Here is a 20,949-nt window from a genome sequence, read left to right as displayed (position 1 = left end):
GCCCAGCGCCCCTCTCCATCAGATGCACACCTAAACTGCCCCCTTGGCAACCCTTGCCGTTGGGGACTGTTTCTGTATCCCTACAACTTCCTACCAGCACTTGACACCTGATGTCTGCGCTTACCCTTGCACTTGCCACCAGCTGGACGTATTTTTATTTATTGTCTTTATTTCTTTACTGTTATCCTATGTACTGCACTGCCCCCTCCCCTTTCCCCCTGTACTTTTCCCCTTCCCCCCTCCCCTGAACTTGTGTGATCTCATTGGCACCTGGCCTAGTAGGATCATTGTCTCTGTCTTCCCCTCCCTTGCCTCGTCGCGCCATGATACACTTGTGTATATGCTCATTATAAATGCCATATCATATCATATCATATCATATGTGCCATGCATTCCCCACACCCCTGCCCCCATGCCAGCCTAGATCCACACTGTCCTGCACGCTCCATGGCATGGGCAGCCTGCAAAAAGCCTCCCCTGTGCATCCCCAGAAGCAAAGTACATGATGTAACTATGCATCCCCATAATCTTCCATTGGAACTACCTATAACTAACTATGGTCACTCCTCTAACACAGGCAGCCCAGGCTTACATTGGCCATGTGTGAGTTTACAGCACACCTGCACCCTATGTGGCCGCTTAAGGACCCCTGGGTCACTGTTTATTGTTCCCGGACAGCTGCTAGCATGGCCTTCTCCCCTCCCCAGAAGGGGAAGTGCTCTGTTTGTTTATTGCACCTACAGCCTTTGGAGTAGTATGCTTGTTATTCTTTCTTCACCAAGCCCCAGCCTAGGAAAGCGTTGGGTGCGGGGGTGGGAGGTGCTTCTGACAGTATAAGATGCTGACCACAACAAGGCTTTGGGTCTTCACTTGCCAACAACCAGCAAATTTGCTGCTGTTCCACCCTCAGCCCTTGATACCTGGACATGCAGCATATCCTCATGGCTCTGTTCTCCATCGCGCTTCTGACTACTGTTCCCTCTACCAGAACAGCAGTGATATCTTGTGGGTGCACTGACAACCTCTGCAATGACAGTGTGTTTGCTTGAGGACTCCATTCTTGAGCCGGGGAGGCATGGGGTAAGAAAACCACATTAGCGAAGGAAATGGTACCACCTGTGTGGGCCACCGAGGGACATGGCTAGAAACCAACCACAACACAGAGGAGCCCTGATTCGGTATTTGCCAGTAGCTGTGGGAGACAGTCAGCAGTCACCCCCCAGGATACCCGCAGTGCACGATCAGCCAGGCCTGCAAGAAATCACACCTCCCACAGGTGTTGCCATGACTTGCGGGGAGACTGGGGCTGCCAGCTTGTGCCAGTCAAAACACCAGTGAGAAATTCCTGAATCCTACCTGCCAAACCAAGCGACCAAGAACCAAGTGACAGTGCCTGCATGCCGCCTAAAGATAACACCAGCAACCACCAGTGAACCAATGAAGACCACGTGTGCTACCTCGAGCCAAGCATCCAAATCACCAACCATCAGCCCAGCTGTGAGCAGTCCAGTCCTGCACACATGCTCCGCCATGTTGGTGATCTGCCCTGACATCCACTTGCTGCAAGTTGCTGCTGCCTGACCAAAGATCAAGAAACGAGATAAGAGAGCACCTCATCAGTGAGGCCAGTAACATTTACCCAGGTGATGTAAGCATCTAAAGGGGGTTTGGTACAAAAAAGGAAATAAACACACACCTTCTGAGAAGACTGCACACCGCTCTGGACAGCTCAGCTCAGACAGCTTCTGTTTGCTGCCGTGACAGCTCACTATCAGTCCAGCAACTGGAACCAGACCTTTTTGTGGGATGGATTTCTGCCTGTAGGAGATCCCGTAACACCTGTCAGTCAAACTGAGCCCTAAACACAGTATAGTGTAGTGATTTCTAGAAATATTTACTTCCTACTGCATACCATCTAAACCTGTACTCTGAGTGGCCAGCTGCTAAAGGATTTAGTGTGCTTGTTTCATATTGCTACTACCTCTGAATACAATTTTAGCCCATTTGTTTGAAGAAGACTACCTTTGAATATGATTTTAGTGTGTTTCGTCTGAATACTAACCCTGAACTGCACATATTTAGGTATAAATAGTGTGCAGAAGTAAGTAGTATCTGTTCTGTGAGCCCTGGGGACCTGATCTGAACCTGAAACCAGTATGTTGTATGTGTCTGCAACATGACCCCTAGACACCTAGGGAACTGGCCTGGAACTGTCTGTAATAGCTGTGCTCTAGGACACCTAGAGACCTGTGTATGTCATCCATGTGTGTGCTGTAAGCCCTAGGGACAAATGTGGATCTGATCTGAATACATAGAGTGGTGAGGTGGTATCTTAAAGGAATGGTTCGGTCAAAAATGTGTGTTGCCCCTACGGGTCTGCCATGTGTTTTTAAGCCCAAGTCGCTCGATTTTAGAAAAATTTCCTATGGACCTTACCCGAGTTTTCATCCATTAAACTCACGCGAAAACAGGCACCAGGGAGCTGCCATTTTGTGATAATCCTATCACTCGCCGCATCGCCCTGGCTGACCTGCTTTTGCGGCACTAAATCATATCCCTGCCCCTGAGCCTGACATTATCAAAACATTCATATTCCCCGCCTCTCTCTGTGATGTTTCTATGCTGCGTAGGCAAACGCGCCCAGTCGTCTTCTACGCGACTTCACAGAACCCGGAAACCAACACAGATCAGCTCACAACACAGAGCGCCACAATTCGGAATATGAAACTGTACTTTAAAATCAAACAGCAACACAGTAAATTTGGTAAAGTACATTTATTTGACATTAAATGTTTATAGAATATTCAGCAATTGCCATATGAACTCCGAAAGTCATTTATTTTCTTTTATCTCTATCCGCAAATCCGTAAAATGTTATCGTGAGTCACGCGCTGTTCCTTTATGGTACACAGGGTGTTGGTTTTCGTGCAAAGAAGCACTTTTGTCGCACGTCGAACTGCAAGGCTGTTCCATCAAGTAGGCACTAGGCCAGCGTAAAGGTTGATATGTTGCTTCTAGCCACTAATACCGCGTAAGGGCGTATGGGCCCTTGGCGATCGTCCCATAAGATCATCAGAATGGTGCAGTTGTTTACATTAAGCTGCAGCTGGCGGCTGAAGAAACCGTCTGCCGGTGTCTGAAACTGGTGGCAGTGGCAAAATGGAAGTATATACCTGTTTTGAAAACATAAAATTTATAATTAGTCTCTCCAGCCGATCTTTATTAATATTATTCATTTTATTTATTACGGCCGAGCTGAAACTATTTGCTTTCAAGGATAGTCCAATGGAGTATGTTCGGCTCTAAAATCAATGTGAAAACTAACGAAATAAATCGAGGTTAGTACACAATGAGAAATGACTTTTTGTCTATATGCGTGTGGAATGCACCTGCATGCCCATGTGCCCGCTACAAGGACGATCCCACAAACATTTTCAAAGCTTTTCATTCATTCATTCATTCATTTATTCATGCATCCATTCATTAATTCTTCATTCCGGTATAAAAGCGTCTAAAGAGTTACTTACATATATTTGCAATTTCCATTGTGTCTCTGCGTAATGCAGCCCGTAAATCCCACTGTGCTCTTGACAACGATTTTTCGTATACTGAACTAACATGAAACTCGGTCTAGTTTAAGAATTTTCTGCCTTATCGTCTCTTACGTTATTGCACCCCCCAAACCCACCTTCAAATGAAGTTCTTTCGGCATGGTCCTTGTCTCTCAAGGTCAAAAAACAATAGAACCTTATACTGCCAGTGCGAGTTGTGGGCCTCTTCAGGGCGCGAGCTGAAAATCAAAGCCGCTGACCTTCACTAGAAATAAGCATACATTCTTTCTTTGCAACATCCAGTAGTAAAGCCATCTGTGAGAACTTGAAGTTTCAAATCCATCTATGTACTGCGCCTCAATGTGCAAATGCGAACTGGCTTCTCTCCCATCTGCAACAGCTCGCTTGGCGGATTCTAAGGCCCCCAATTTTGTCCTCGTTGTCTGCGAGCTTTGAAGCCCCAAAGAACCATAACTATTGAGACTTTTAATTTTTTGGGGAAGGTCGGGGAAAGTATAAAGTACCCCAGGAATTGATTTGAACGTGAGATTTATTGTTTGTTTGTTTTATTATTTGCAATACGCAAGCCTCCCCTCGGTTAACAGTGGCCAGCATTTATAAGAGATTGCGAAAATTAGTTACATCAACAAAAATATATACATACACATATAGACAAGGTCAGCAATATGAGGTGAATAGAGAGAAAATTCAAAAATGACACCCAGGTAGTTCGGAACCCAGGATGGTGAAGGTAGGGGTTAGGGTTAGCGTACTTTGTATGCACACTGTATAATAACATTTATTTACAAAAAGAGAATCGTATTACAATTATTTAAACCAGGATTTGTACTTCACAACCAGCTCTCCTTTGGGTGGACATGGCACAGTGGCAATGTTGGGTGGCAATGGATCAGTGCTCTGCACAGAAACGTTCAAAATTCCATATATGTGCTTCTCTAATACAGCAACAATAAGGCTTTTGACAAAGTCGAACTCCATTTCCTCATAGACTGGTTTGATCACCCATTGCTTACTTCTTTTTGAAAAGGCCTTAGTGTAGCGAGGCATCCTTACATTACCCTTAGTCCTAGATTGTTCACGGCCGAGATTCTCGTTATGGGCCAAGACGGCAAGTAGAGTCCTATGTCTCATGCCATGTATGCTGAAATGCAAGCGCTTTGGCCTGTACTTTAGGCACATATTGTGGAACACCTCCAAACCTCCAATGTGACAGAATTCTGTCAGTCCCCTCAAATCTCTTGACAGAGTTTTATCGAAAACAATCTTCTCAATGGCTTTGTGTGTCGGTGAAGATGGATTCAACCACTTCTTCTTCCGTGCCTCCACTGGGGATAAAGGGCCATGTTCACATTGGTGGAAATGCAGGTTTTCTGACCAGCGGTGCACGTTGGTACAGTGGTGCATCATGACCGCCATTTTTCAAGTAGTATTTCCACTGACCCTTCACAGGTTTTGGAGCTCCACCAAAGATGGTTGCTGATAGACTGGGACCACTCTGAAATACTTTCCAAACCTTTTTTTTTCCCTGCAGCCGAGATTTTCTTATTGATTGATTTAGCAAGATGCCATACGTCAAATTGATGTTTAATATGTGGGAACTGCTCTCTCATTGCCTTGGCAATTGAAACGTGTCTGTCTGTGGCTATGAGGTCGATGTGCATTCCACTCGATTGCAGATATTCCACTGATTTTTATAAATCCTAGTTTCTCCATGGCCAATGAGGATGTACATTGTGTTACCTGCACGACCACCAAACTCACAATTTTCTTACTATCCATGTCCTGAAAGTGGTAGGTGCAGTAGTTGGCAGAAAATCCAGGGCTGTCACACTGTCCATCGCTGGCTAGCCTGAATTGTTTGCCTTCGAATGTACTTGCTAGAGACAATTGTTCAATTTTCCAAGCATCACTAATGATCCCACAAACTGAAAGAAAGACTTTAACTTTCTAAAACTGGAGCCACTAAAAAGTGATGCAGCTGCACACAGTAGATTGCCTGCTGGCAGTTTTCCCAGCATTGGTTGTGCAGACCATGAGAACGTATGATGTAATCTACAGGTGGCATGTATTGTGACGTTACTGCCTTGTTTTTGACGAGTCACATGAATCAATGGCTTCCCATATACTTTCCCTCTAACGGAATGCCCACATTTCAGCATACGTATAATATCCATCAAACAACTGTCGAATACTATGTATTTGTCCTGTTTCATTAGACTGTCATCATGCGTCAAAGTTGTTTCGGCCTGTGACGTTGAGGACATATCACCACATTTGAAAGAAATATCGCTTCTATCAAGTTCTGATGCGTCAGTGAATGCTGCTGCTGGTTAATTCTGTTATTTCAACATCTGCTACTTCAACATTGATGGGAGAACACAACAATGTCGACAGCTTTTTTGGTGGCAATTTTTTGGCGGGTGTAGATTGTGTAAATTGATCTGCAACTACTTCAGAGCTATCTTCAATACATCCAGTATCATGTTGTTGCGGTGGTGCGGTCGTACTGTAGCAATGGTCCAATACAACTTTGCTGGATTCTCCGGACACATTAATTTCATTTTCTGTACATTGGACATGAGCATCCCGAGTCTCAACACGCCACGTCTGAATTAATAGTTCCTCCATAGCCTCCATAGTGTAAATGGTCTGGCAAGCAACATCTCTCATTCGCTTCACTGTCTGTGTATGTATAGTTCGTAGACCCACGGGTAACTAGAGGACAGATTGGAAAAGGGATGTTCAGTTTAAACACAAGATAAAATACAGTACAATTGACTTTAAAAAACATAAAATAGTCCCCAGCACAAAAAAATTTCTAAAGTTATGAACTGTTTGTAACTAACCTTATTTTTGTTTCTTTTCTTTGCAACTTTTTTGACTCGACCTTCAACATCTGCACACTGTTGCTCCAATACGTATCCGCATGTCTCCCCTTCCTCTTGCGCTGCAACAACTATATTTTCTGTATCCGCATAGACAGCACAGAATGAGGCTCCATCGACTCCCTGAAACATAGTATTTTCATTACTGTGTATCAAAATATTGTTAGCATAAAACGCACGTGAGGACGAACACACATGTACATCTCAATAGCCAAACACGATTTAAACATTGTGTGGAACAATGAAACGACAAGTATTCGAGCTCTGATGACCTAGTTCGATGGAGCTGTCAGTATCCATACCTCTGGCTCTGCATGGACTGCCACTAATGATTGTATTGAAGAGGAGGCATCAGCAACTCCCTGAAACACAGTACTTGCGTTAGTATGGTTTTCAATATCGTAAACATAACACACACTTGGGGTCGACGGCACAGGTACATATAAAGAGATAACCACAAATGTTGCATTGTCTAAAAGAATCAAGGAATATTTAAAAATGATCAGATTTAATCAACTTATTTCTCAGATTTCTTTACATCTGCATCATCTAAATGGGATCTTGTGATTGTAGTGGAAGCTCCATCATCTCCCTGAAACACAGTACTTGCATTAATAGGGAAGAAAGTATAGCAAATGGAATCACGTTATATGATCACGCTCGATGGAGCTGTCAGTATCCATACCTCATGCTGCTGAAGAATATCTAGGGCTGTTGTCAATGTGGTGCACACTTCCGAAAGCTGTTGCGCCGATTCGTATCCGCATGGTCCCGCTTCCACCGGAATTACTTGAATGTCAGGCTCTGCATCAAGTGCGTGGGTTGACGATTCAACAAATGCCTGAAACATAGTATTTGCATTAGTAAGGATTACAATATTGAAAACACAACACATGCTTGGGGTCGACCGCACAGGTACATATCAACGGCTAACCACAAATGAAACAGGGTGTAGAACAATCAAACGACAAATGTTCCAGTCCTGATGATCACGGTCAGTTGAGCGGTCAGTATCCTTACCTCGGGCTGCTGAAGAACATCTAGGGCTGTTGTCAATGTGGTGGACGCTTCAGCATCTCCCTGAAAGACAGTACTTGCATTAGTATGGATAACACTAATTATAACTGAAAACAAACACCAGGGGACGACAACTAAGGTGTATATCAATTGGAAAGCACTAACCAAACAATTGGTAAAATAATCACACGATACGTACAAACTATTACTTGACATGCATAAAACAAGTCTGTACCGGAATAGCCAAATATGATTACCTGATATGCGCTAGAAGTGGTTGATAACTGCGAGCACGTGACGGAAGTAGAATGTTCTTGCTTCAGATTCAAGGGATAGTCAAGAAGTTGTAAAGGTAAATTATTGTTTGATAATGAAATGCCAATATTTAAAATTGCCATGTAAGGAGACAGAATACTTGAGTAATGCGCAATATAGCACAGTTCCCTGTGCTCATATATAGATTTCGTTTGTGGGTTATGAAATCTAAAAATAATATATTGATAAATGTCATTATTCAAAAAGCTATACGCTCATATCAATGTTGAAAGTATTACAAATTGGAAACAACACCTAAAATATCAATGAATCCATTCGGCTACCTACACACTATCGCAAGGCCTAAAGCTAAAAACGGACACTTGACTCACCAGTGGCAGATTGTGGACGAATAGAGTGGAAATAGCATTTGCGAGCAATTTTCGTGTCGATCACCGTTTATTCTTCTTTGTTACCCAAGATGTGGTGTACATGTTCGAGGGAAAGTGCCGGCTGCAGATGCGGTATCGATCACCCCTCTTGTCCTCAAAGACTTGTTGGACTCTACTTTCCAGCTCATCCAGTGGATATCCGCAATGTCTGACCCATGTTCTTATTCGATCAACAGTTTTCGGGAACACATGCATTGTAGTGCCTTCAGATTTAGCATGGGTCTTCGAAGGGCAACAGCTAATCGAACAGGCAGGCTGAAATGGTCTGTTTATACTTAATGAGGAAAGAGGCGTCCTGCCATTTCCATGGCGACACGTCATTAGCTGAAGCGCAGCAAATGTTGACACGAGACGTGCTTTGGCGTTATGAAATGGGTGGTACGTGTATGCTGATGACAGGCTTAGGGGCGGGGGATATGATTTAGTGCCGCAAAAGCAGGTCAGCCAGGGCGATGGGGGAAAATATTATCACAAAATGGCAGCTCCCTGGTGCCTGTTTTCGCGTGCGTTTAATGGACGAAAACTCGGGTAAGGTTCATAGGAAATCTTTTTTTCATCGAGCGACTTAGGCTTAAAAACACATGGCCGACCCGTAGGGGCAATAACATTTTTTGACCGAACCATTCCTTTAATAGTAAGTCAATCTCTAGATACCATTGTGGCGGTCTGCCCTGATACCCTTCAGTGTTCTTGGCTGATTGGATGGAGCCCTCAGCCAGGTGTGAGGTGGCATCTTTATGGTAAGTCCACCCATAGATACCTTTCTGGAGTATACCCATGGCAGATTCTAAGAGATCCGACCGCGGCTGATTTTGCAGTGGGCGGAATGTTCCCATGAGAAAGGTACGAACTACCAAAAGTTTGCACTTTTCTCATGCGAACACACTTACATACTACGGGGGTTGCAGGGGTTTCCCCCGCAACCCCTGCTCACTATCCCACACAATATAGTGAGCGGGGCGTTGCTGGGGACACCCCTGCATCCCCCATAGTCTTTTTTATTTGTACTTACCTGCAAAGCTACAACCAAAGGTTCGAACTTTTGGTGTTCGAACCTTTGGTCGTAGAATTTTTCTGTCGTTTTGTACAGTCTGACCTTTTTTTTTCGGTCCGATCACACACAACCCCCATGGCACCCTTCATTTTGCTTGTCTGGGTGGCCCACCAGAGAAAAAAATGCCTGAAACATTTGTTGTGTATCTGCCATGTTCTGGGGTATTCCTGGGAGGCAAATAGAACTAAGGCTCTTTGAGTCATGTATTTATTTAATGTATTTACTTAGAGATTTGGAGACTGCACCAATCCCGCTGGCAGCTAGGCGCTGGTTACAGTAGAGAAGGGGGGAGGGAAGGAGTGGGGAAAAGAAGCTGCAATGTACAGTGTCAGTTGAAGAGGTAGGTTTTTAGTTTCTCCCTGAAGATATTGTAGGATGGTTCATTGCGCAAGTGAGCAAATACCTCATTCCAGAGAGTGGCAGCCTGAACTGGGAAGCTGGAGACTCTTGCCCTTTTCCAGTTGAATCTGGGGATTGACGGGAAAGTCTTTTGGAAGCGGATATTAGAGTCTTGTCGAGGAGTGTTTTTTGAGCTTGCTTATCTCTGTCTTCTCATCGTTGAGACAGAGACTGTGTGTGGCCATTCAGGATTGTACAGTTTCATAAATGGTGTTCACCTTGCTGGAGTCTTGAGTGTAACTAGTGTAACTACTGAAGAGGGGGGTGAGGATTTGCGGGTCATCAGACTAAGTGGTGTATGAGATGCATAACAAGTCCAGGTGATAAAAATGGTTTTGGTATACATATTGTATAGGGTAGGGGAGACACAAGAGACTTGTGGTACACTGCAGTGGGTGGTAGTGGGGTGTGCAGCAGCTTCACCGTCAAGGACCCGAGAGATTCTGTCTGCTAGGAAGGATGCAATCCACTTTGCACATCAGTTGAGAAGTGAGCTGCGGATGTGAGGTGGTGGCATAATGTGTAATGGCCGACTAGGTCGAATGCTGCAGAGTGGTCTAGGAGGAGGAGGGGGATTTTGAGGTCCAGGTGGACTGTTTCCATTCTGTGGATGGGGCAGAAGCCTGCTTGTTGAGTGCCCAGAATGTGGTGTGCTTCTAGGAATTCCTAAATGTTTAAGTAGAGAAATCTATTGATGATTTTCAGGTGCTGAAAGGTCGGTAATTGGTAGGTGCAAATGGGATGATGGATTTGTTTTTAGTAGCAGGGAGACCCATGATTATTGGGGATGGATGGAACGGAGCAGGAAGCGAAGGCAGTGTTGATTATGACAGTGATAAGAGGGAGAAGAGGATCTGCACAATCTTCTAGGCAGCATCACTTTCCCTGCTCTAATTAGTAGTGTGGTGCATGCATTTTGAAAATAATCAGTCTACCTGTGAAAATATGGGAAACACTGTCACCGGTAACGAGGTGGCTGGAATCCGTGCTTCCACCACCTCATCTGTTAGTATAGTGTCTATCCTGCATTGGGCTAAAATGGGTAAATGGCCATCTGCATGGACAAATGAAACTATGAAACTTGGTTTCCCTGTATGGCCAGCCGAAGGCTCCTTTGACCCTGAGCATAACTATGCTGTCTGCACTGTTCTACAGAATCTGATGTGGGCAGCTAAACAGTTTCTGTCTTTGGGCTCCGCAAAGTACCGTGCAAATGAAAACTCTGAAACATCAGAAAGAGCTGAAGAAGAAATTAGAGCATCAGAATGCCCTGATGAAAATAATTAATGAAATGCTTCCACTAAGACAGACCACCAACATGTACCCTGTTTTAACCCATGATCCCTCTGCCTCCAGTGAAGATGTTTTAGAGTTTCCTTTTCTGCCCCCGCCCCGGTATAGTGAACCTGCATGAGCCCCAGCCCTGACTGCAACCCCCCGTGCTCCCAGTAGCCCTGTTGCTGCGCCTCCAACCAGAGCTGCCTCTGCAACCCCCGTCACTGCAGCTCCTGTATCTGCCTCTGCTGTGACTGACTCTACCCAGCACAGCCTGTTTCTTCTCTGCCTGTTATGATCCCTGACCCATCCACACCTGCACCTACTCCTTGGCAGGTGCTGGCTTTGAGACGTTTGTCCCAGCACAGGCCTGACCCCTCTCCTTCCTGCATCACTGAGTGCAGAACAAGGGCAGTCACACAGAGGTATGGTTCGGAACCCCCTAGTGTAGAAGACTATAGGAAGAAGGAGAAAGACATGAACATATCACGTGAATACATTGCCCTTGCCCTGTCCCGCAAGAAAGTGCATGAAGCAGATGTCCTAAACTATCTGCATGACCAGATTCGGAACATGGAATATGAGGGTGATGAATACTCTGATTCTGAAGATGAAAGTGAAATGAACTTTAGACTGATAGCTCCCCTGTGCACCGTCGCTGGCCCTGAGGGTGTTACCCTTGCTACCATTCATCATCCCTGGATCCTTGCTGAGATACTGAGCTTAAAGTGTCAGCTCCCAAATGTGCCTAAGAGCCCTAAAGAATGAATTACATTCCTCGGAGATATAATAGTAACCTATGCCTTGTCCGAGAACTTGCCTGACCCCTGATCAGCTGACTGCTGTTATAACTACTGCAAACCAAACTTCTGACATGGACCTTAGGAACACGCGTGCAAAGACAGAAGGTAGTATACAGACCCCTGCAAATCCTGCCCTGTCTAATAAATCACAAGATATTTTAAAGGCTATTGAGAAAGTGTTCCCTCCCATCGCAGATTTGGAGACAAGGAGAGCAGTAAAACAATTAAAGAGTGAAGACGTTTCAGATTACCTGGAAATGTGAAACAGGCTTATCAGCAGTACTCTGGGATCGAGGATCCTGTTGAAACTGATAGACCCCTGGTGATAGCCCAATTTGTGGAAGGTCTGCATCCTAAAGCTAGTGCTGATATAAAACGAAGCTGTGTGGGATGGGACAGCATGATGTATTCTGCTGTACTTGCCCTGGCCAGACATGTTTGCCGGATGTCGAGGACAAGATGATGCATCTGTAGGTTTTGAATGTAGAGCAGCAGTCTGAAGTACTGAATGCTGCATTGCAGGCCTCCACAGACTCAGGTGACTGGGCCCTGTAGATGATGCAAACGCCCGGACACTCACAGTAAGGGGGGGTTTAGAGGTTAGCCAGGGAGAGGAGGTTTTGAACGGGGTGCTTACCAGTCCCCTGCCCCCTCATACCAGAGGCCTGCTCCTGTCTAACATCCGATACTCAGATACCATCCCAGGCCAAACCGCATTACCAGATTATATCAGTGTGCATATTGTAAAGGATATGGGCATTAGAAAACTGAAAGTCCACATTGTTACAGAGACCCTTTGGGCCCTGACGGTACTGGTTATGTGTATGTTACTTCCCCAGTCAGTAACCATATTCAATACTCCAGTCTGCCCCAGACAACTATAACTAGTCTGTTACGGTGCAAGCGCCCAGTAATCTCAAGCACCCTGTACCAGGTTCCCCTTCAGGCCCAGGGCATGCGCAGTCAGCCAGTTCCCACCAGCATCCTGGCCAGAGAGGGTCACCTGTGGCTTCTATCTTGGTGCCCAATGGCCACATCGCCTCCGTCTAGACTGCCATGCATGTATGACCCCCCACCACCCGGTGGACAAGGTCCTTAAAAGCTTCCCCAGACTGCTTGACAGGAACTAGACCCAGAGGATGACCCAGCCCCAAACCTCATAGCCTGGACGGTACTCCTGCCTGAATAAGCCCCCTTAATAAGTGTCCAGGTGTTTGGAAGACCAACAAAAATGTTAGTTGATCTATGCAGTGACTATTTTAGTGTACCCCTGCACCCAGATTCTTGGCACCTGTTTGCATTCACGTTTTGCCGAATTCAAATGGTCTGGACAAGGATGCCAATGGGGTTTGTGCATGTACTGACAGTCTTCTCACAGATCCTACTCCAGGGCCTGTCAGAGATTGTACTGCCAGGGAACAGTGAGTTAATAATGTACATTGATGGTCTGCTGATCTGATCCAAAATAGAAGATATTTGTCTGTTGGCACCGTCCACCTGCAAACTGAATTTGCAAAGAGAATCCACAAAGCATCCATAACCCATTACAGTTTTGCAAGACTGAGGTGAAATACTAGGGTCACATTTTCAGTGAGGGAATAAGATCCCTGGACCCGGAAAGAGTAAAAACAATCACTGCTTTCCCTTACCCATGAAGCAAGATGACCTCAGTTCCTTCTTGGGACTACCTAGTTCTCCAGCATAGGGTCTGGCATGGATTCACATGCTCATGAATATTCCCGTCATCAGGCTGGGAAAAGAAAAACATTTTCACTTTCAGTTACAAACTGTTTTCTCCTCTAAACCAATCACTGTCCTCTGGGTCATACTGCCCCTATCCAATGACAGTTCCCTCACTAAGCCCCTCCTCTGGCAGCCATATTCAGATTTTTACCGCACGTTTCAGTGCTGGGAGTCCTCAAGTTTTGCTCTGTGAGATATGTTTTTTGTGTTTTTCGTGGAAAAAGGTTCTATTTTTGTGCCAAAAGACCCTGTGTGCTCTTCTCTCCAACTGCCGACAGCGGGATCGGTTGTCGGTGAAGTTCAGCGCTCCTCAAGGGTGAAGATTGTCGAAGTTTCCAGAAGGCCATTGGGCCTACTTTGTGCCCTCCGAGCATGACGGAGGAAAAGAAGGAAGGAAGTTTCCTCTTTAAGTCCTGCACTAAGTGGGGGCTTCGAAATGTGTTTGTGGAGGACAAGCACCTGCAATGCCTCTACTGCCTGCATCCAGACCGCAAGGACAGAGATTGCGAGATATGCTGCAGCTTCTCCAAGAAGATGACAAAGGACAGTCACAGTAGACTGGCGGCGTGGCTGAACGACAAGGCCTCTGCCCTGTGCTACGAGCAGGGGAATGCCTCATCCAAGGCCAGTCGGTCAGAGGAACAGTCTTCTAAGTCATGTGAGGGTGCCTCATCCGTGGGGGCCCAAGATAAGGCCAAGAACCACAAGTCTGTGTCCACATGGGTAACCGCAGAAGTGGGTCACTCGCACACAGGGCGCGATCGACATCATCTTCCGCCTCCATTGCCAGATAGCAATCGAGCTCCTCCTCAAAGAGAAAGTTGTCCAACCCAGCTAAACTACAGGAGAAGTCAGAGAAGATGCGGACCGAGGAGAATAAGGCAGAGCTGCCCAAGAAGGCTGTAGTGATCTTACTTTATGGGCATAAGGTGTCAGGCCTGTGTGTGAGTGAGGTCATCTGCTTGGAATGTTAGGTTAGGTGGAATGTTGTGTGCGAGGGGTTCTTTGTGTGACCGTTGGTAGTGCCAGCTGAAGGTGGGGCGGGTGGATGTCTTTATGCTCATTCCTGACTTTTTACCTGTCATCTGTAATTAGCACAATAAGTAAAAGTGCTTATATCATCATTAGTCTCCGACTTCTAAGTGCGTGTCATACATTTTTACATTTGGCGATGAGGATGATTTCTGGAGAACGTGCCACAGCAGCGAGAATAACAGGAGCAGGAAAGATCTGACAGAAGTCAGTGCAAGCAGCAGCAGCCAGTCATGAGGACGGTTTGCAGGATCGTTTAAAGGCGGCTGCAGGGTGGAACACTGAGAGAGCACTGAGGAGACATCCACTAGCCCCGCCGGTGCCCCAAGGTGAGCGACCCAGCCTTGTTATAGTCAAGGGCACCCAGGGGCCTGACCGCACTTCCGAGGCCCCACTTAGAGCTGCTGGGTCAATGCGTTTTATCTCGGGAGATGTCATGTGAGGAGCGCCTGGGGGCATATAACAGTGCTGAAAGGTGACCTCAGCCCGTGGTAAAGCAGGCTGCTTTTCAGTGCGGTCGTGTAGCGGCTGAGTATAAGGGCCTGAGTCTCAGAGTGTAACTTCAGTGTTGGCAAGTCGGATGACAGCTGATATTGCTGCATGTCGGGCTGCCTGAGAAACACAGCAGGGCCGAGAAAGTTTGATCTGCGGCAGTGACTGGTCGTGTCTCTCTCGTGTACACTGTCTGTGCATTTTGGGGGTTGTTTAGCACCAGACGGAGAGCTCTGTGCGTTGGGAAGCCTAGAGAGGAATGATGATGTTGGGGGAGTTCCAACGGCCATCATGGATTCTGACCACGCTGAGAAGGTTCTTTTCTCGAATTAAATGAACATTGGTGCGCTTAGTAAGTGGAAAGGAAGTCAGGTCGAATGCGGTGAGATGCTAATGCTGGCATCAAAGATGAATTGCTTGGAGAGGATTCGCTAATTGGAGGTGCTTTACAGCACGGGAAAAGAGTCAAGTTAACTTGTGGTGAGAAGGATGCTGGGAGGTCTAGATCTGGGGGTGACTTTGGTGGTCGTCAAGAAGGGGCTTCTGGGCACTGTGAAGAGATTTCTCTCCTGGAAATGAGGGAAAGCATACCACAAATGGAAGTTGGGGGTGCTCAAGACCTGGTGAGAAGTGTGCATATTAAGAGCTGTTGGGTCTATCGCGACAGGGGGTTGCGCTATGTAACTGCTGTCTTGGGGCACTACAGGAGTTGGATGCTCATTGGGAGGAAACTTGGGGACATTGCAGGTCATGTGGGGAGTTCATTGGGGAAGTAGCTGACACCTCAATGATGGTTTTGGAAGAGCTCGATCTGGATTTCCTCTGATTTTTTAGGGATTTGTCATGTTATAATAGGGAGTTTTAAGTTGCTTTGAGTAGACGTGATGTGAGGCCTTCGGTCTGGGTGTTCTGAATGGTGTATGTGCGTGTTGCTGGATGGAACGGTAGCATGTCGTGGCCTTTGTTAGCTCTTATGATGGTTGTTCACGGAGGGTTTTTGACACGTTACATGTGTTGCATTTACCGCAAATTGTTGTGAAGATTAATTCGTTTTTTTTCACAGGTCGCCGGGCAATTCAAGGACTTTATTTAGTGATGTTATGCAAATGTTCAATCATCATTTTGTTTCAGGTCATCAGGCAATTTAAGGACTTTATTTGGAGTATTATGCAACTGTTTAATTCTTATTGCTGTTACAGGTCACTAGTAATTCATTGGTCTACATTCAGAAATGTTATGCAACTGTCAAAACGTCATGTTGTTATGTTGGAGCGTCGCATGGTTGTGTGAGTGGAACATTATGTGATTGCAATGCAATTTTTGGTTATGGAAGCAGCATGGCTTTTGCAGTCATGTTTGGTAAATGAGTTGGATGGCATTTTTTTTTGGTTATGAGAATAGAGCGGTTGGAGGGAGTTGGGAACTCCGGTTAATATCCATGGTTGTTTAATAGAGAATATTTGAGGGAATTAGATTTTCCGTTATGGGTTGGAGGGAGTTGGGAACTCCGGCTATGAGCCAAGGTTAGTTAATGCGTTGTAGGGAATTTGGCATTCTGGCTTGGATCATGTGTTTTGGGGGAGTTTGGGAAGTTGGCTGTGTGACATGTGGTTGTTTAGAAGTTCAGGATGTTGGACATCCTGGAGAAAATGGGGTGAGCTTCTTTGTACACAGGGTGGGCTGGTCGGACGCTGTTGCAGTCCGTGCCATTCTTAGTGGTATGAGGGATCTCGGTAAGCCTCATGGTGTCAAGTGTTTAGGGTTGCATGTGCATGTTTTTTTCTCATACATTAGCCGCTCTGGTGCAGAGGAGGGTGGCGTTAGTGTTGAATCATTGATAGTTGGGGTGGTAGGTTGTTGTTGATTTCGATGGGAGATAGCTGATTATGGAGCTGGTCTCTTTGGGTGGGGTTTACTGAAGGGCCCACAGATAGTTTATGGAACAGTGCGTGGAGTTAATTTATTATTATTATGCCTCAGTTGATGGGAAGCTTAATGCTTGCTAGCTTTAGGTTGTTTTGATTTTGTGTGTTTTTCTGTTGGTGTATATATCGTAAGAGAGGGAGATATGTAGTGATCTTACTTTATGGGCATAAGGTGTTAGGCATGTGTGTGAGTGAGGTCATCTGCTTGGAATGTTAGGTGCGGTGGAATGTTGTGTGCAAGGGGTTCTTTTTGTGACCGTTGGTAGTGCCAGCTGAAGGTGGGGCGGGTGAATGTCTTTATGCTCATTCCTGACTTTTTACCTGTCATCTGTAATTAGCACAAGCAATAAGTAAAAGTGCTCATATCATTTTTAGGCAGAATCCCTTAGGGGCCACTACACAAAATTAAGACTACAAGTGGCAATACAAGTTCACCTTTGGTACAAGCCTGTACTACACTGTTAGAGTGGTAGCAGTAGCGGAGCACCCAGGCTTATCTCAAGAGCAAATGAGCAGTAGTAGAGATTACACAAAGGACTACAATTACTGTGACTCAATCAAACACTGACTCAAGGTTTTTGGTTAAAAAGTAGAAGTACATTTATTTTAAACCATCTTTTTCACAAAACACTTCACTTCTATTAAATTAAAACCACACAAAAAATACACTACACACAACCAATTCTCCTTATGCAGAACAACTCAAGGTAAGTACCTTAGGAGTTGACAGACCGGCTTTATGAAACAATAGGCGTTATCGGGAATACATATGCCAACACTTTTTGACAGTAATGACCGTTCAGTCTTACTAAAGATACGGGTACCCGCAGAAGAAATGTTACTGGAGTTAAAACACACTTAGCACCTGAGTTACCACAAGAGAGTTAGTGACAGAAATCATAGGCAATACTTTTGTGAAGGCAGCCAGAATCAGAGAACACTTTCTGACAAGAAGATAAAAGTCAATTGGCCTGCGCCAGTGTCAAGTGGAACCGGGTTTCTGTTATCGAGGATCACACAGTCAGATAGTTCACGATTCAAGGTTGCCAGGAGTACTTGGATATTGTCAACAGAGGAAGCAAAAGTTATAAGAGGGAAGGAAGCCAAGTGCAAGCCTTGGATGAGGAGAAAAGGGTTCACCCTAGTTCCTCGAAGCTGGACACAGTACCTTATTCTTTGAAGAAGCTGGTGCCACGGCAGTTGTTCCTGGTAGTTTCCTGGAGACTCACGGTTCCTGGAGCTTCAGTCGTTGGGACAAGAAAGAGGACGTCTGGAGTGATCTGCACTACCCAGGGATAAGGCCAGCAGCAGCGACGGTGAATAAAAGGTGCGCTACTTTAAAACAGGAGAGGCTCTACAGATGGCTATCCGGACCACTACAGCAGTGTGCAGCCATTTCGACCACAAAGATGATACTCTGGCTGTGGAAGGTGAGCTAGTTGATTCCACCAGGCTCAAGGGTTGAAGACTCCGGACTGGATCTTCTCTTGTCGTTGAAGGGTAGATAGTTCAGGACTGCAGCAGGGCTCCACCGGGACTCGGTAGTTGCAGCAGCCATCTTCTTCTCCGCTTCTCTTCGGTACCTTGCAGTTCCAGTGGCGGCTCTGACTTCCAGCCCAAGAGTCCTGCCTTTTATGCGAAAATCCCCCATTCACACAGCCTGGCTGTCAATCGCACAGCAGGGGGGTTGTCCGGCCCGGACAACCACCTCAGCCAATCACGACAAAGTGCGACTTGGGTTTCCAAGGATACCCTGTGCAGGGGGTGACTACACCCCTCCCTCACATACAGCCCACCTAGACACCCAGGCGCCAAGAGGAGGGCTTCTTGGAAGAAGCCCGCCAAAAGACGGTGAGCAAAGAAGGCACACCTGGTTTGCCACGCAAAGTAAAACACAAGAAGGATTTTAACAAAAAGAAATAGCGAATAAACCCAACCGGAGCCAAAAGAAAGAGTATTTGGTCAAGCGGGTTTATGTTTGAGGCTAATATGATAGCCTGGCACAGTACCCCGTTTATATAGTATAATCGCGGTAGAACTGTTAGGGTAGATACCACTGCCACCAGCCAAGTCTAATTGTTAAAAGAGCAAAACAAAGCTCAGAAAGGCACAGACAAAAAGGGATAGGAATTAACCCTTTCCAGTACTCCATGTAAGATGGGGTGTACGGGGTCTGCAGTTTTAAATGACTACATAAAGTAAATGGCAACTTTACCTGTTTCTGGGGGACAGTAGTCAGCCCCAGAAAAATGGAGTCAGTGGGAAGTCTAAAAGACAACCCTGTGTCACTGCACTGAAGGTGCTGTGTAACACACACCAAACAGTGGGTCTCATGGAGTGGTGTGCTCCAGAGTCCAAGATCACACAAACACTAGAAATACACATGGCAAAACATATATAAGAGTGGGAAAAAGACTCACACTCTTACCAAGTGGAACAAATTAACTACAGAAATCCAGTAACGCTGCTGGGGGACTCACTAGGTGAGAGAAATTAGCCATAGAATGAGAATTCTCCCTAACACTCGCCCCCCCGCCCCAAACTAAGGGACAGGAGGATTTAATCCACTCCTGGATGGATCTCATACCTCTAGTCGGTTATAAACATCCTAGAGAGACCATCAGCATTTTGGTGGTGACTTCCTGCTCTGTGCTCAATGGAAAAATCAAATCCTTGCAGGCAGATTGACCATCTGAGTAGTTTGGGGTTTTCCCCTTTCATTTGCATCAGCCATCTCAACGGTTGGTGGTCAGTATGAATAATGAAGGTAGATCCATACAAGTATGGTCTAAACCTCTTCAGTGACCACACAATAGCAAAACATTCACGTTCTATTGTTGCCCACCTTGTCTCAGGATCCTTTAACTTCCTGCTGATGAAACAAATGGGGTTTCCCTACCTTTCTCATCCAGTTGACTAAGGGCTGCACCTATACCTACATTAGAAGCATCAGTTTGTACACTGAAGGGTTGGTGGTAGTCAGGAGCTCTTAGGACTGGAGCTTGACAAAAGGCTTTCTTCAAGCCTTCAAAGGCTTGATTGCACTCCTCATTCCAGCTGACCTTTTTAGGAAATTTGGGAGAGGAGATGACATTCAAGTGAGAATGTATGGTCCCATAGTTCTCTATAAAGTTCCTGTAGTACCCAGTGAGACCTATGAAGGCTCTAACTTGGGTTTGAGTAGTAGGGGTGGCCCAGTTTTGTACAGCTTGTACTTTGCTAGGCAATGGCCTTATTTCACCTCCTCCGACCTCATGTCCAAGGTAGACCACTGTGCTTTGACCAATTTGACATTTACTTGCCTTTATGGTCATGTGGGATTGTTCAAGAGCCTGCAAAACATATCCTAGGTGATCAATATGTTCTTTCCATGTAGGGCTGAACACTACAATGTCATCCAAGTATGCCATGCAGAAGTCCTCCATCCCATTCAGAACTTGATTGACCATCCTCTGAAATGTAGCAATCCAATCCAAAAGGCATTACCTTAAATTGGTAGAGGCCAGCTGGGGTGGAGAATGCAGTTTTCTCCTTGGCATGGTCTATCAGGGATATTTGCCAATAGCCTGACCTTAGGTCAAATGTGCTGAGGTACTTGGCTGCACCAAGTTTGTCCACCAGCTCATCTGTCCTAGGCAAAGGATAGGCATCAGTCTTGGTGACTGCATTTAGAGCTCTATAGTCCACGCAGAATCTCAACTCCTTGGATCCTGCCTTTGGTACAAGCACAACTGGGCTACACCATGGGCTAGTAGAGGGTTATATAACCCCGAGATCAAGCATATTGTTGACCTCATTCCTTATATGGGTTCTTATATTGTCTGACATTCTGTACCCCCTGCTATTCACAGGCAAACTGTCACCAGTGAGGATTTCATGCTGGCCCCAAGGGGAAAGTGAGAACAAGGAGGCACACTGATTTAACAGTAATTTGCACTCTTCCTGCTGGTCAGTTGTTAGACCGGAAGAGAGATTAACTCCTTCCACTTGCTCATCTAAAGGTAAGCCTCTGTGGAGGTCAGGTAGAGGTTCACTCTCCTCTTCT

The sequence above is a fragment of the Ambystoma mexicanum genome, chromosome 7q, assembly GCF_040938575.1.
Source record: "Ambystoma mexicanum isolate Mex_15411 chromosome 7q, UKY_AmexF1_1, whole genome shotgun sequence".
NCBI lineage: Eukaryota > Metazoa > Chordata > Amphibia > Caudata > Ambystomatidae > Ambystoma > Ambystoma mexicanum.
Note: the sequence above shows the minus strand (reverse complement) of the source record.